The sequence below is a fragment of the Electrona antarctica genome (genome assembly GCF_951216825.1).
Source record: "Electrona antarctica genome assembly, chromosome: 2".
NCBI lineage: Eukaryota > Metazoa > Chordata > Actinopteri > Myctophiformes > Myctophidae > Electrona > Electrona antarctica.
Window position 1 is genome coordinate 41,240,380 of NC_136807.1, and position 16,344 is coordinate 41,256,723.

Sequence of the window (16,344 nt, forward strand, 5' to 3'; positions counted from 1 at the left end):
ACATACATACTTCACTTGTATACATACATAGGCTACTTCACTTGCACATAGGTACTTCACATGCACATACATACATACATACTTCACTTACATACATACTTCATATGTACATCTTGTACATATACATACATACTTCATACATACTTCGTATGTACAAGTTGATTATGCATTTCTGGCCTAAACGGCTTCCCATAGGCTTTGGCCTGACAGCACGTTCTGTGTTCGAGTCCCGTTCATGACGACATTTGCTGCGTGTCTCTCCCCTTCTCTCTCCCCTCTTCACTTGAAACTATCAATAAAAGGCAGAAAAGCCTAAAAGAAAATCAAAGATAGTCATGGGTGTCCGTGACTGACATGAAAACATATAAAAAACCTCCAATTTATTATAGGCTAAGCCTATAGGTTACCCGGACCTGTGCTCTGTAGCCTATGGTATCTCTGTGGCCCAACTTTGCTCTGTCCCTTGCTCATGTCATTATTAGGATACTCTAGTTTATTTTATTTCATTTGACAGAGTAGAAAAATACAAAGGTCAGTCAGGTCAGATAAGCTATATCTCTCAAGTAGGCTAAATGTGAATGTTAATGTAGGCCTGCCCCCTAGTGCATTACTATTATACATAACAAAGTTGGCCAAATATATTTCTGACACGCCCAGCAGTGAAACGTGGGTTCTAACTTCTGGCTACTGTAGCCTATACAATAGGCCCAACACAGAGCTACTGTAAGAGCAAAAATAACGTAATAAACACAATGACCGTTTGTAGCCCATGTTGTAGCCCCGTACGTTCCCTCAGTCCCTACGCTCGGAGCTACAGAATGAGCGTAGGGACTGAGGGAACGTATGGGGGCTTTGACAGTTGGTGATGACATGGCGTGGCTACTTTTCACAACAGACCGTAAGTAAACAACCGCAAGTGTGTTAACTTATGCGATGTACACTTTGGAAATGCCGTTGTTATGCTCATCCTCCAAACGTGTTTATATATAAACATATGAGTCACATTGATTGTAGTCACTAGCGGAAATAATAGCCTAGCCTACTGTACTGAACTCGCGCGCACACTTTTATTTAGGTCTATTAACCCCCATAGGCAAAATGAAAGTGATACTAGCATTCGTACAATAATTCTGTTGACTCAAGGTGACTGTCATAAAACAATCATTCATGTTAAAAGTACGACAATTGTCACTTACCTCCTGGATATAAGCGTATTAGTTTCTTTTTCAAAACATTTAAAGAATGATATCGCGTATCTCCTTCCTTCACAACTTCAGTTTCATATGCAGGCTACTCCAGAAAGTCTGAAACCAGCTGTGTCAATAATGAAGTAAGAATTGTCCAGAGATACCTTCTAGAATTAACTTGACCCAGACCCACCGTCATAAATAGCCTAAATTGTAATATCGATTAAAAGCTCTATCTAGATAGACCTGATGTTTACTTTATCTATGGACAGAGTAGAATACTTCCCTATTCCGATCAACCGCTTAACGCCTCCGTTTCTGGCACAGCGCAGCCCATTTCCTGCGCTTCCTTCAAGTTCACACATGTACACACGCACACGCCGCACACGCACACACACACACACACACACACACACACACACACACACACACACACACACACACACACACACACACACACACACACACACAAATGACATATCATTAAAAGATTAGCATTCAAATGTTTTATACTTGAGTAAAACTGCAATTCAATACCTGTTAGGCTACTTAAGTAGGCTAGGTTAGCCCACTCATATATGTAGAATATTGTAGTGGATTAAAAAGTAGGTTGGATTGGAGGAGGCCCGAGGCTTTCTTCACCCTCCCAATAACTGGGGGTTAGCAGAGATGGAGTAGGCCTACTCGTAGAGAGGGTGGGGAATTGGGAATTGGCTTTACTAAATTGGGACTTGATAAGGGGAGGAAATGTTTTTTCTTTTGTCTTGAAGGGGCATGATTTGCGCAATAATACTCTTTTCATTATGTCTGCCCTATGATTCCTGAGATTTATATTATTGAAATTACAATAAAAAGATTAAAATAAAAAGAAGAAGAAGAAGGTTGGTACAATATTTGCCTCTGGCCCCCTTACTGGGGAAAATTCCGGGAGGAACAACGGGCAAGCACCGGGGTGAGTTGTCCAGTATTCAGTGGAGTAGCCTATAGAATTAGGCTATAATAAGGAATGAATGTATGAATAGGATGTAAATAGGACTACTCAAGTAAAGTAAAAGTACCGTAACTCAAAATTGTGCTTAAGTAGACTACTTGAGTAAATGTATTGACATTACATATTACATTCCACCAGTTTTTTGAGGGGATACGAGTGATCTGGATTCCAAAGGTCTCCTTCCTTTATCTATATTTAATGTTTTCTATTTATCTATTGTCTTTATAGATTTCCAATGGGTTTAATATGTATAGACTCAAGGTGTGAGTTTATCATTGTCTATTAACTTTCCAGGCACTTTAGGGGCCGGCCCCATATTCAGCTGTGATGTATCCATATTTTACTATTTACTTATTTATTTGTGCTCACATGATGTTTTTGTCCACTCTCTTCAGAGGTAAATAAAATCATGTGAAAAGGACATTATGAGTGCTGGCATTTTCTTCATAATACTAATTCATCTTATTTTGAAGTCCCTGGTCAGAATTCCAAATTTCATTTAATAGTGTTTCACTACTATCATTTTATGTGTGTGACTCTATGGCTGCTATGGGTGGGATCTCTGTCGGTTCTTTGCTCTACTCTACATGTAAAGTGTCTTGAGACAATTGTTGTGATTTGACACACAATAATACAAAAAATTCAATTCAATTCAATTCAATTCAATTTGGTGTGACTGAGTGAGTCTGACTCATGATGACTCAGTCATGACTCATTGAGTCATTCCGTCACACGAGCCATAAATAACTTCAGGTATGATTTCCATGTAAGTATAGGGAGTTTGCACGTTGTAATTTACAGTAAAGGGCAAAGGCTCTAACCTTTGACATAAGAGATTTATGTCTTGTTTCACCTTTGTTTTCTGGACTGGTTGATGGACTTCCGGGGTCTATGGTAGAGCAAGTACACGAGCCTCAACAAGTGGTAACTGTACTGTTCCCAACAAGTTAACACCTCATTCAGCATGGGCACATCTAAGATTCCATGCGTGGCCAAAGGAAGCTGACTCCCGACGTCTTTCCGGCTTTTTAGACAGCTGGTAGATGGAAAAGAAGCTCCACCCACGCGGCAGGTTTCCGCTGGGGCAAGCTTTTCCGGGAATCTGGCCGACAAGGCAATTTGCAGCGTGGGTGGAGCTTCTTTTCCATCCACCAGCTGTCTAAAAAGCCGGAAAGACGTCGGGAATCAGCTTCCTTTGGCCGTGCATGGAATCTTAGATGTGCCCATGCTGATTGAATATATGTCTGTCTGCCTTCTCAGTAAAGGGGGCAAACCTTTGGAACTCCTTGCCTACGTCCTAAAACTAGAGACGGATGATAAAGTGTTTTAAATGATTCAAACTATGGTTGAAATCAAATCAACTTGTTTTGTTTTACAAGTTGATGATTTTTTTTCTAATGTTTTTTTGTGTGGCTTTCACATTTTTTTTATGGAGGGACAGACAGTGTAGGCTGACAGGAAATGGGGAGAGAGATGGGGGCAGTGGCGTATCCAGGAATTACGTTTTGGGCAGGCAAGATCATGTGTTAATTCTCGTCTCCCCGCGCACAATCGTAGCACTAAAGGTTTTCAAAGAGATATACCTGCCAGACGAGTAGGATACAAAGGCTGAAAGGCATGCATTTACATTCCAATGGGTGATTGAGGGTCGCGCTCTACCGCAACGGCCACTCAGCTGTCCATTAATAGTTCTCAGGTCTTGTTTTTGTCTTCATTTTTTCTCATTGTATGGATTTTGGCCAGGCCAGAAATGGATTTGGACAGGCCTGCCCTCGCCTTATTGTAGATACGCCTCTGGATGGGGGGAAGACATGCAGTAAAGGCCGTCGGGATCGGGAGTCGAGCCCACGGCACACTGCCAGACTGGATTACCAGCCAAGGTGCCTGGACCACTGAGCCATGGCCCAGGCCGTGCACAAGTTGATGATTTTGATGTAAACCTAGTATATATTCATTTTTTTGTATACTTAATTGGGTCTTTTAAACTACTGTATTTTAGAAAAGTCTTCGTGCTAATACACTGTAAGCAACGCATCTACAAATTGTACAATTGTGCAATGTGCAATGTGATTGTGATGTCCATATCAAATAAATAAACATAACATAACGTTACATAACATAACAGGACTTGTACAGCCTGCACAATTCACCTGTACAGTATACAGGTCAACTGGTCAAACTATTCAAACTACTTCTGGAAAATAAATAAATAAATATCGAGCTATCGAGTTGGTAACCAAAATGGACAATAAATTATAGATCTTTAACTGTCAAGAGTTAAATTATTGTTAAACATCTGCATTACTTAATTTACAAGAAGTCTACACAATTAGAGAATGTAGAATAATTGTTTTGATCGACGTTTGCCTGTTATCTCTCCTATGGTACCAACATCAATAGGCTACAGCATGGAATTGTGGACAAAATCTTATCCAACTACAACAAAATATCTTTTAGTTTTAGGTCTGAGAAGCTAAATCTCATCAAAATAATGGTGGTCCGTACTTGGCTCAAAGGCTGAATAAATAATGGGCCATTGGGCCAGTGGTTGATATAACATTTCTAATAGGCTAAGGCCTACTGACCACAAGAGGGGGATGTAGGCTCACTGAAATCCTATGAGAGGTGGTGTCCCATACATACACTATAGGGCCCATGCAGGGTGACTTTTCCATTCATTTTCTAGATCATAATATTGATCAAAAAGTCCAATGTGTAACTTAAGTTCTCCGGGATTCCAAGCGAATCCATGCTCGGTCTGTGTGTTCTCACAATATTCCAATGTAGGTCTATGGGCAATGGGCAATTTGTAGGCTATTTTGTTCAGTATTTGTTTTGAGTGTCGGTACACAGTTTTGTGTAGGCTTTTTTGTTGTTGTTTCCTATCATCGTTTTCGCTTCTTTTTAATATGGGGGGGGGGGGGGGGGGTGACATTTAAAAAAAAACATTTTACATGCAATCTTATTTCTTATAGGAATCACTATTGTTAAGGTATATAGTTTGTGAAAGGGGGTAGTAGAGAGGACTATTTTTGTCAAGACATTCCACCTGTCAAAACCAATTTCCTGTACATCTCTGACTGATCTGTCTAACATTGGCCTGCTTCAAATAATGCTAACAGCTACAAGCAGGCAGGAATTTGATCACATCCTTTAAAATAGTTTGAGGAGATTGAACTGACCAAATATCTCATCTAGTTTGAGATCACAAATTGTCATTTGTGTATGAACTGCATGGTTTGGCAGACACACACATGATTGATTCAGTTCTTTCCTCACCTGTAGGCCACCAGTGATAGACTTATCTGTATTAATAAAGGTGATATTCTTGTAGTCATGTCCGAGACAATAGTTAAAAGGAAAAGGTCACTTCCTAGCAAAAAGACAATAGCCTACATTGTCTTTGTACGTTGGTAAATGTGTTGAAATGACCAACACATTTACCTTTGACTATTTAAAAGTTTGTTTATTATTTATATATATTTATTTTATTTTGACAGATCGAACCTGATGAGAACAAAATCAACAGTCAGGCAAACATTGTTTGGATTGCAGTCTTGTCTGTTCCCATATGTGACATTTGTTTATTGGTTTCGTTTAATGCTTGCTGTATTGTATTTTTATATTATTGTGCTGTTTCCTGTTTTCCTTTTTTTTTCTTGTTGATTGCTTATACTGTGTACATTGTTCAGCACCTTGTAACTTTGTTTTAGAAAGGTGCTTTATAAATAAAATGTACTTACTTACTTAAATGTATGCCAGTCTTGAACAACATTCGTTTTATATTTATTATATTGTTGTTTGCTGCACTCATACACCCCACGCTGGTATTGTCATAATTTCTCGGGTCCTTTTAGGTAAAACGTCCTCACTGGAGGCCTGCAACATCTGGAACCAATACAGCTGTGCCAGCTATCTCTGGGACCGGGGGGCTTTGAGGTTGTAGGGCAGGGTGGGGGGGGGGGGGGGGGTGAGGGGTTCGGCTCGTTGCTGCTTTGGCCCTGGGGGTCCGTGTGTCCCTGACTACAAAATAGACTTGATTGCTAACAGCTGGCAGCCCTAACTCACCCAGTGTCAGAGCTCTCCTCTGATGTCAACCTTGTCAGTATCAAGGCCTGGACAATGGAGGGCTGGTTGGGGAAAGGTAGAGAGAGAGAGACTGAGGTGGAGAAGGCCTGTGAGTGGGAAGGAAGCAGTGGTGTAAAATTAAGTACATTTACTTAAGTACTGTACTCAAGTACAAATTTGAGGTATTTCTTTACTTTAGTGGAGTATTTCCAAATTCAATACTTGATTTTGATTATTATTACGAAACATGCATTAACCAGGATTTGAAAATAGCTGATCTACAAGCTCACAATGCGTCGCGTTGACGCACTGTGAACTTGTAGATTGGCTACATTCTGCATGAGTAGGTTCTACTTTTGGTACTTTAACTACATTTTGATACCAATACTTTTGTACTTTTACTCAAGTCAATTTTGAATTCCGGACTTTTACTTACTAACAGTGTATTTCTATATTTCAGTATTGATACTTTTACTTAAGTAAAACATTTGAGTACTTTTCCCACCACTGGGGAGGAAGGGCTGCTGCACCAAGTGACTGCGTGAGATGAGATTCAAGGAATGACCTCTTATTTTCATGAAGGTTGTTATCATAAATAACTTTTCATGATTTTTTTTATCAAGCCACCTTTGAGTGACATTCACACACTATGCATGCAAACCTGCGCACGCACGCACGCACGCACGCACGCACGCACGCACGCACGCACGCACGCACACACACACGCACACACACACACACACACACACACACACACACACATACACACACACACACTCTTCCAGTAATAAAATGGATGTTTGGGGATGTGAATAATACTGATGCTGACATGTACCAGCAGTCACATATTTGAAGCATCTACTACTTCACTCTGTATTCCACACAAAATCTGAAGAAAGTGCTTGAATTACTGTTTGGTACATTGCAACAGATAACAACTATACCATTTTTATTCATAATTTGATATTACCAGTAAGACGCATGAGGGCGAGAAGCGACCTCGCCCCGGGCGAATCTGCCATATATGGAGCGTGTCTTGAGTGTACAGGGTTTGATGAGGTCAGATCAACATATGGAATGTCAGAACAGGTCAGCTCCATATATGGAGATCTAAGGGTGGCAGCGGTGGCAGTGTCTTGAGTGTACAGGGTTTGATGAGGGCCCAGGTAGGGCTGGGCCTTAATTTTCGGGCCTGTTGAGAACTCTTTCGCCGGCTGCCGGGCGCGGCTGCACAAATAACTTTGGTGCAGGCCTGTCTAGGGTTTAAATGGACAGGTATCAGTCAGAAGGGAGACATCGAAGAGGAAGGATGGATGGGGAAGGATCAACATATGGAATGTCAGAACAGGTTCTGACATATATCCATATACTAATATTGATGAAATCAGGGATCAGGGCTTAATTGCGACAGCAGGTCGCATTTACTATGATATGATCCCTGATTTACTATCATCCCTGATGATGTCATAGTGATGTCACAAGACCGATGTCATGAGACCTATGTCATAGTGATGTCACGACTCACGAGACCTGGGCACAATATATGGGGGCTTTCCCCATGTATGGGGATTGACGTGTGATGTGACGTGACATGACAAAAAACGCAAGGTTTCACAGTTAACTGCAACAGGGGAAGTCATGAAGCCCAGATGAAGTGAGAACAATATTCTCACTACAACAAACACATTTTCAAAATTGAACTAATTTCTGAATTAGTATTTATTTTCTAAATTCTAAAAGAGGCGGGTTCAGCATGATTTTACCAGAGGTGGCCATGTGTCACGAGAAGCTGACTTAGGCCAAAACATTACTTAGGCCGTTAGTTTAAGAAGGTGACAATATCCAAGTGTTTTTTTTGTGGCTTTCGCCTTTATTTTATACGCTTTTATGGAGGGACAGACAGTAGGCTGACAGAAAATGGGGAGAGAGATGGGGGGGGGGGGGGTGACATGCAGTAAAGGCCGTCGGGATCGGGAGTCGAACCCGTGGCACACTGCCAGACTGGATTAACAGCCAAGGTGCCTGGACCGCTGAGCCACGGCCCAGGCCAGACAATATCCAAGTATTGACACTAACTTTATATATAGCCGCCCTATACTTTAATTATGTAATCTGCACAGTCATTGTCGTGGCTGAGATGTGCCCTTCCACTTCTTCGCCAGATTATGAGTAAATATAGGACAACAGTTCATTAGCATCTTTTATTATCCAATTAAAATCTATGCTCGCCTAATTACCTCCAATCACCATGAAGGAGCGAATGATTGACTTCCTGGAGGACAGGAATCAGTTTGGACAGCAAGGGCAGATCATTATTCAACAACTGTACTCAATGTATGCACTACAGTGGTGGAAAGAAAATACATTTACTCAAACTTAACTACACTATTCGAGGTTCTTTCATGTTGTGTTTTTTCAATAATTCATATTATATTACATCTCAGAAAAAAACTGCTACTACTATAGGCCTACTTTTTACTCCACTGTGATTCTTTGAAAACTTTGTTAGTTACTTTGCAGATTTAGATTATTGTTACAAAACAAACATTGACCTATTTACTTGCAACGCGGTAGCATGGTGCATTGTGAGATTATTTTTGAAAGATTTTGACACATTTTGAAAATAAATGTGAAATGGTACATTTTGCATGATGAGTAGCCTATGTTTACTTTTGGTAAAAGCCTTTCAAATAGTACAGGTAGGTGTTATTAAATCTTCAATTTGTAAATCTATAATTTAATATCAAGACTGTATGAAGGTATAGATTGACTTTAACATTGCATACATTATCTTAGTATACATTGAACATAATGTTTTATTGGCAAGATTGCTAGTAGTTTCACAAGTTATATCCAAAGTTGGTCTTTTATTTCCAACATGTAAGTAGTTTATTATACACTAGTTTATTCAGAGGTGGACATAACCTTGGCTGCTGTTGAACATACAGTTGCTTAATCATTGCCTATGATATTCCATGTTAAACACTTCAAGCCTACTATCCCTATATATTCCGGGGGGAACATTTGAACATAATAGCAACTCTGCAAACTCACAATGCACCATGAATGCCAATTATTAGTTCAATCACTAAGTATAGGGGTATAAGTGGTGAAATAAACATAATTTAAGGTAGAGAAGCGAAGACTCCCATGGTCACTTCAAAAACAGCAGTCATGCTAGGCCTACTGCAGTTGAACAGTAGGCCTATTGCTTAATCTATGCTTTGCCAAAATGTCTCATCTACAAACGTCATATCTGTGACGCATTGTGAGCTTGTACGTCTGATATTTTCAGTGTGCAACATCTTCCTACAATGAAGTATAAATCAGGCAAATGGCCATGGCGGTTTATGGCTCTGGTATCTCCAACTTTAGACAAGCTCATTTGTACACATGCCTCTAAGAGCCAATTCTCCATATGCAGACCGCGGCCATCTTACCATATAAGTTAATGGCAAGGTGCTACCTAGGTGCAACTTCCAATGACAGCCCATTCATCCAAACAGAAAAGTCCTATCTGATTGTATTAAACAACGTCAAACTCACCAACACAGCTGTACGGAAAGCTTGAATTATCCTCTTTCTATCCTCAAAGTGTTTGTTTCATAAAAATCCACTACATGTTATGAGCTACTTTGTGTCCTTGCAGTTGATTCTTTTTCTAAGTGCTGGAGTTTGGAAGCGCTCGTTAGATATCACCTGCCACCTGTTTTGAATTAGCACATAATGCAAGAGGCAGCAGGACATTGCTTTACTGAAAACGAGTGCTTCCAAACTCTGATGGAAACATGGCCGCGGTCTGCAAATGGGCAATTGAGGACCCTTCTAATTCAGCCACCCAGTCATGGTCCTGCATACATTAGTTAACCTGGTTAGTATTCATTCATTTTCATGATAGTTGATCACTGTTATTGACCATGAACATTCGGCTTTCTCACCCAACAAGTAGGAGATTGCTTGAGTATCACTCTTTTCTTGTATCACTATCTTTATGCATGTGGTCAAGAAGTGAATCTCTCCTTGACTGCAGTATAGTCTCCTTGACTGGAGTGAAGGAGAGAGAGAGCTAGGTTTATAATTTGTGTGACTGTCCTGCCGTATTGTTTTCCAAACTTGCTACTGAATATTTAATCAATCAAAGAGTAGAGCACAGTGTTTAGATTATTTTCCGTTTATTAGTCACTGTGGTCAATATCATGTCAGTATCATGTCATGTCAATACAATACAATATGTTAATATAATACATTATATTAACATGATACTGACGAAGAGGAGTAGTGCTGTTGTTTTTTTGTTTATTTTTTTGGTAATTGTTGTTTTGCTTTCTTTATATCAGTAATTGTCTTGTAATGTTTCTTTGTATATTTGTATTGTCATTTGTGTGGAAAAAGGAAAATAAATACATTGTTGAAAAAAACAAACATGATAATGACTGTGATACTGACATGATACTGACTATGGTACTGCCGTGATACTGACATGATACTGACCATGATACTAATGATACTGACTATGATACTGACCATGGTACTGACATGATACAGACCATGATACTAATGATACTGACTATGATACTGACCATGGTACTGACATGATACAGACCATGATACACATAACACTGACCATGATGCTGACCATATACTGACATGATGATGATACAGACCATGATACACATAACACTGACCATGATGCTGACCATATACTGACATGATACAGACCATGATACACATAACACTGACCATGATGCTGACCATATACTGACATGATACATTGGACCTCGATATTGTTTAGGGGGCGCTGGCCCAAAAAAGGTTGAGAAACACTGTTCAGGATGACGGGATCTGCGTCAGACTGCTGTCCCAGACCTTATAAAGTCCGTTTTTTGTGAATCTGGGTGTGCAGTGGGTAGAATAGAATGTACAATTATAAAGTCAACTAAATGCACTGATACAGAGTCACTTTCATGTCTAAAATACTGCCACATCCAAACCTGAAGTTATAGAGGTACTGTATACTGTGGAATACAGTAGGTCCAGTTCTGGAGTTGCCGGCTGCATTGGCAGCTCACTCCGCCTTTCCAAGGTTAAGCTGTTCTACACGTTGTGTTGTTGTGTTTATGACAGTAAAATATAGAAAAGAAATTTCAAACAGCTGCAGGAACAATTATCCTTCATCAAACGATGAAGGGCAGCCACTGCACAAGGTTGTGGGCACAACAGAGCTATGCATCATTATTAGACAATTAATTACTCTGTCATCAGCGGCACCACCACTGTTCTACAGGGATTCAGTCGCAGATGTTTCAAACTGGGCTTTGACACCGCTATTCATAACAGAGGAGGGACAGGCTCCCATTTCAGGGTTCTACTAAACTTTCACCACTTTGTCCAGAGTTTGTCTGATTTACTTGTACTCCTGGTTAGTTTTGAGATTTTGAAGGATGTCAGGAAAGCCCAGGAATAGCGTAGGGGCACACCGCTGGGACAGGCTGTTGTTTACAGACACTGACAGGGATGAAGGACCTCTGTGCTCCTGTGCTGGGCTGGCTCGGGGCCTCAGGGGTGTGCTAGCACATTGCCTCTGTAGCTGTTCTGGTCCTAGCCACAAACACATACTGTGCTATACATTCACATGCACTTTATCTGTCTTTTGTGTCTTTCTCTGCACAACTCTCTCTCTCTCTCACACACACACACACACACACACACACACACACACACACACACACACACACACACACACACACACACACACACACACACACACACACACACACTGAAGACTGCAGTAATACAATTGCTGATGATTAGTTAAAATGAAGTGTTCAGCATGCAACTCTGTGATTAATAGTTGTTTTTTCCCCCACACTGATGCCGACTCAGTATTCATTTCATCCATTTGAAACTCTCTTGGTTTTTAACCACTGTAGGTTGTTGTGTGACATCATTCCATGCACATGTTACAATAAACTCAAAGTTCATTAGTGTGTTGATACTTTAAATGATTTGGTAATTACTTTAAGTGACTTAGTTGACCTTAACATTAAGGTCACGCTAGGGTGACGTGATGCAAGCACCTTCAGGATGTCACTTTTGCACTCTGGCCAATTGCAGTCCCTTAAATGATGGCGGAATTAAAAACAATTAAACACAGTCACAATCCAGTATTGACATATTCTGTTTAATATCGTGTCATCTCTTAAAATACAGTCTTTTCTGAGGTAGACCATTACAGTTCAAGAACATTATCTTTTTTTTTTAAACAGACATCAAAAAAGACATGAAATAAATATTTTCATGTACAATATGTCGCAAAAATGAGGTAGAAATGGTTACAGAAAATGTACAAGAACCAAGAACAAAATTACTGTGATAAGAGATCAAAAGAGCTAACGAAAGCCAATTTGTTGGACAAACTGTTTTGTTTCTGATAACACTGATCAATAAAGGTGTAACGTGTATGTTGTGTGACCATCAGAAGTGACACCGTACCTCAAAGTGATATTTTATTTCATCTCTGTAATTACACGTGAATAAAGCGATTTAACGGTTGCGCTCGGGTCGAAACCTTGTATTATATTATAAGTTTCTTTTCAGGAAATGGAAAAAAAATAAGCGGTGTTCTAACAGATGTAATTTATTTCTAAAACCCACGGATAGATGCAACAACTTTCACTTTAAACATTTTTGGTTTGGCTATTTTCACTACTCTTGCGCAACACGAAGTGGACGGGGGGGGGGGGGGGGGGGGGATGGGGAAGGGACAGTAAAAGTAGAAATATGGGGACACAAGGTTTCTGCCCGATAGCAATGATATGAACCTTATCTTATGAGTGGCTGCTTGAGGCTTGGCAGGTGGGGGTTGTCCTGTAATTTGTATTATGTGTTCAGTTTCTTAGACAGTGATCAATATGCACAGCGGGGGTCACTCTGATTGATCTGGCTTTATGGCATGACTGAAGCCACCAGCTGTAGAGGGGAAGGCTGATTGGTGATATAAGGTTGCCGGACATCAATCAAGACCTTGGCCACTCGGGGAGGACTGAGTACGGTGAAGGGGTGTGTGTGTGTGTGGGGGGGGGTTTGGGTGTGTTGGGGAGGACGAACGGACCACATGGCTGCCGGAGCTATAGGGGCTGGGGGCAATCCAATCTAATGAGACCGACCGGGGGTACACAAAGAGGGAAGAGGAGGGAAAAGAACCAAGGGGGAGGCGAGAGGGAAATATGACATCATTCTGTGTGTGTGTACGTCCTCGGGACCATGGTAACAGTCAAATAAGCATGACCTCAGTATACCTGCAGTGGGATGACCACGTTTTTTCCAGCTTGTTAAAATTGGCCGGAAAAAAAGAGGGTTTTCTGTGGATTGTCGACATGTTGGGTTTATCTGCAATATATGGACGCATTAGTAGCAATCAGCGTTCTAAATGTATGATTGCATCAGTGGTTCTCAAACCTTCTCGTGTCAAGGACCTCCAAATTGATATGTATTTGTCCCATGTGAAAAGGGTTTATGCCAGGAAATGACCCCCATAAGAGAATATTTGTGTTGCTAAAATGTTGAAAAATGTCAAAATCTCTACAAGCGCATGATGGATTGAGCTTATAGATTGGCTTTTTTTTAAATAGCCGAAGCATAAAAGTGGGTTAACGTAGTTAAACTGATTGATACTATATTAAATCATTTCGCTGGGGACCCCCTGGAACCCCCTCAAGGACCCCTGGGGGTCCCTGTCTCACTTTGAGAACTACTGGTTTAGACAACGGCTACAGAAGATACAGTATAATGCCTCACCGTTCCATTCTTATGGATTTATTTATTTAACTTTTTTTTAAATTATTGTTTTACTTTAAGTCTATCCGAATATTTATTTTGTGCTCTGGTGTCAAATGTGACCGTGTGTGATTCTGTGTATTTTATTTACATTTTCAAATGACAATTTTGCCGCTGTGAGAATATAAACACTGCATGTATGGCAGTATGTACGTAAACACGCGATAGATACGATGGGGACGTATCAACAGTTTGTCCAACAAAGAAGGGGGGGAGGGGGATCTTTTTCTGTACGTTTCATGAAGACATCCATCACTCCACCAAAAATCTACATAAACAATAAAGGATAAAAGAAAAGAAAAGAAAAAACATATTTATATATTCATATATAATAAAAACATGGATTTATGGCATCAAATATCCTTTGAAATACCTGAATTACATTCAATGTTACTCTTTGTAGCATTTTCAAGTTTCTCTCCCGAGGTAAAAGCACAGCTGCAGTGGGTATTACAACGACTGTGTCAGGTCTCTCCTGCCACTCTCGTGCTTCATTTATACTCCATCGTATGACTGTGTCGAGTGCTGTAAAACCCATTTTGGGCGGGAACCCCTTTTGGTGTTAGCATTATGTTATGCTTTAGCTATTGAAAAATAGCAGATCTACAAGCTCATAGCGCGCCACCGAGTGGCGCGCTACGAGCTTGTAGGTCTGCTATTTTTGAAAAATCGAAGAACCACTGACATAGAAACATAGCTTTTTCAGAAAACTGTCAGGATGTAGAAGACATTTTTAGAATCTGATCTCAGGACTAAATGGGTTAATATCTGATGTACAAGCTCACAAGGCATGGCGAAGCGACGCCTCATGAGCTTGTAGACTGGCTATTTTCAGCACACGATACCAGCATACAACGAAGTATGAATCATGCTTCCGCCTCACTCGGCATGGCTCTACTAAGACCCTAGGATTACATACATTCTTTATTTCTTATTTCTGAGGTAAAGAAATTCTTCCTGAGCATTTCAAACAAGACTACATACTAAAAAAATGATAAGTAGTAAGTGAAAGAGAAAGCAGATATACTGTAGGAGAAGCCTGTCGTGTGGGTGCGGGTAAGGTAAGGGCTGTAGGCTATTTGGGAGTTCTCAGGAAAACTGCACTCGATGAGGAATGTGAGATAGACAACAGAAAAAACAAAAAAAAACAAAATTGGTGGAGATTATGCACAGTAACACAAAATAATACTGTCATCTTTTGTGTGCATAGTACCGTTTTGTGTGTGAGTATAGTACCATTAGTAGAATATTTAGATAGATAAAGTATTTTAACCAGAAACAGTGTGCAGCACAGTAGAAATACAAGGTGAACCCAGAACAGTTAATTCTTGGGAAGTGGCAAAAAAAAGGAACTTTTCAGCCCCGGAAAAGAGGAGACGTTGCGTGCTTTGACAAAGAACACCCTCAAGACCAGATCTAAATGAATGTCATGATAAAATGGGCCGGCGTCTCCCCCGCGATCCCCAATGCGTTTATGACACACTGCCGGTCGTCCAGGTGTGAGCGGGCCCCTAAAAATCCAGTGCAAACAAAGTTTCACAATGCTTTGGTGAGATGCGTTCATAAGGTATTGTGGTTCGGACAAACAAGGACTCTAATTTCTAGTGAAGGTGTAAAGGAAAGTAGCTACACAGAGTGCAACAGCAACATCAAGGTTTCTTGTCATATCAGCCACCTTTTATGAACATTGCCATGCCCCCTCCATGGAGACAACAAAGACTCTACTTTGAACATCTGCCCAACAATCACACCGGACAAGGACATCAGGCAGCTTCAGGGAAGCCGGATGACTCACAACCCACAATGTACAGTAAATGGCGATCCAATTTACGAATACCACCCAGTCCTTCCCTCACTGCCTTCCCCCTAAAGCGCAACATTCATGCGACAGACAACACAACATAACTCTCCTGCCAAGGTGTTTGCACATTTTAAATCCAAGTGCTTCCTCTGAAGAGAGATCAGGAATAAAACAATGTTGACAGTGGAAGGAGAAGACAAGGGTGCTGCTCTCAAAGGGAAAAGCAGACACTTCCACCGTTTATGAGAATGGATGTGACAATAACGCTCCACCAGAGAGGAGAGCCATAGGACTGGTCAACCTCTACAGATGATGCCAATTGTTCCTGGAATGCTGATCCCGTCAGTGAGTCCATTTTTGAAGGAGCAGATGACCCTTGTGGGGAAGTCCAGGCTTTTGTAGTGAACTCAATTCTTCTCAATTCACCACCAAGGAGGAAAGAGCAGATTTGTAAGCTTCAG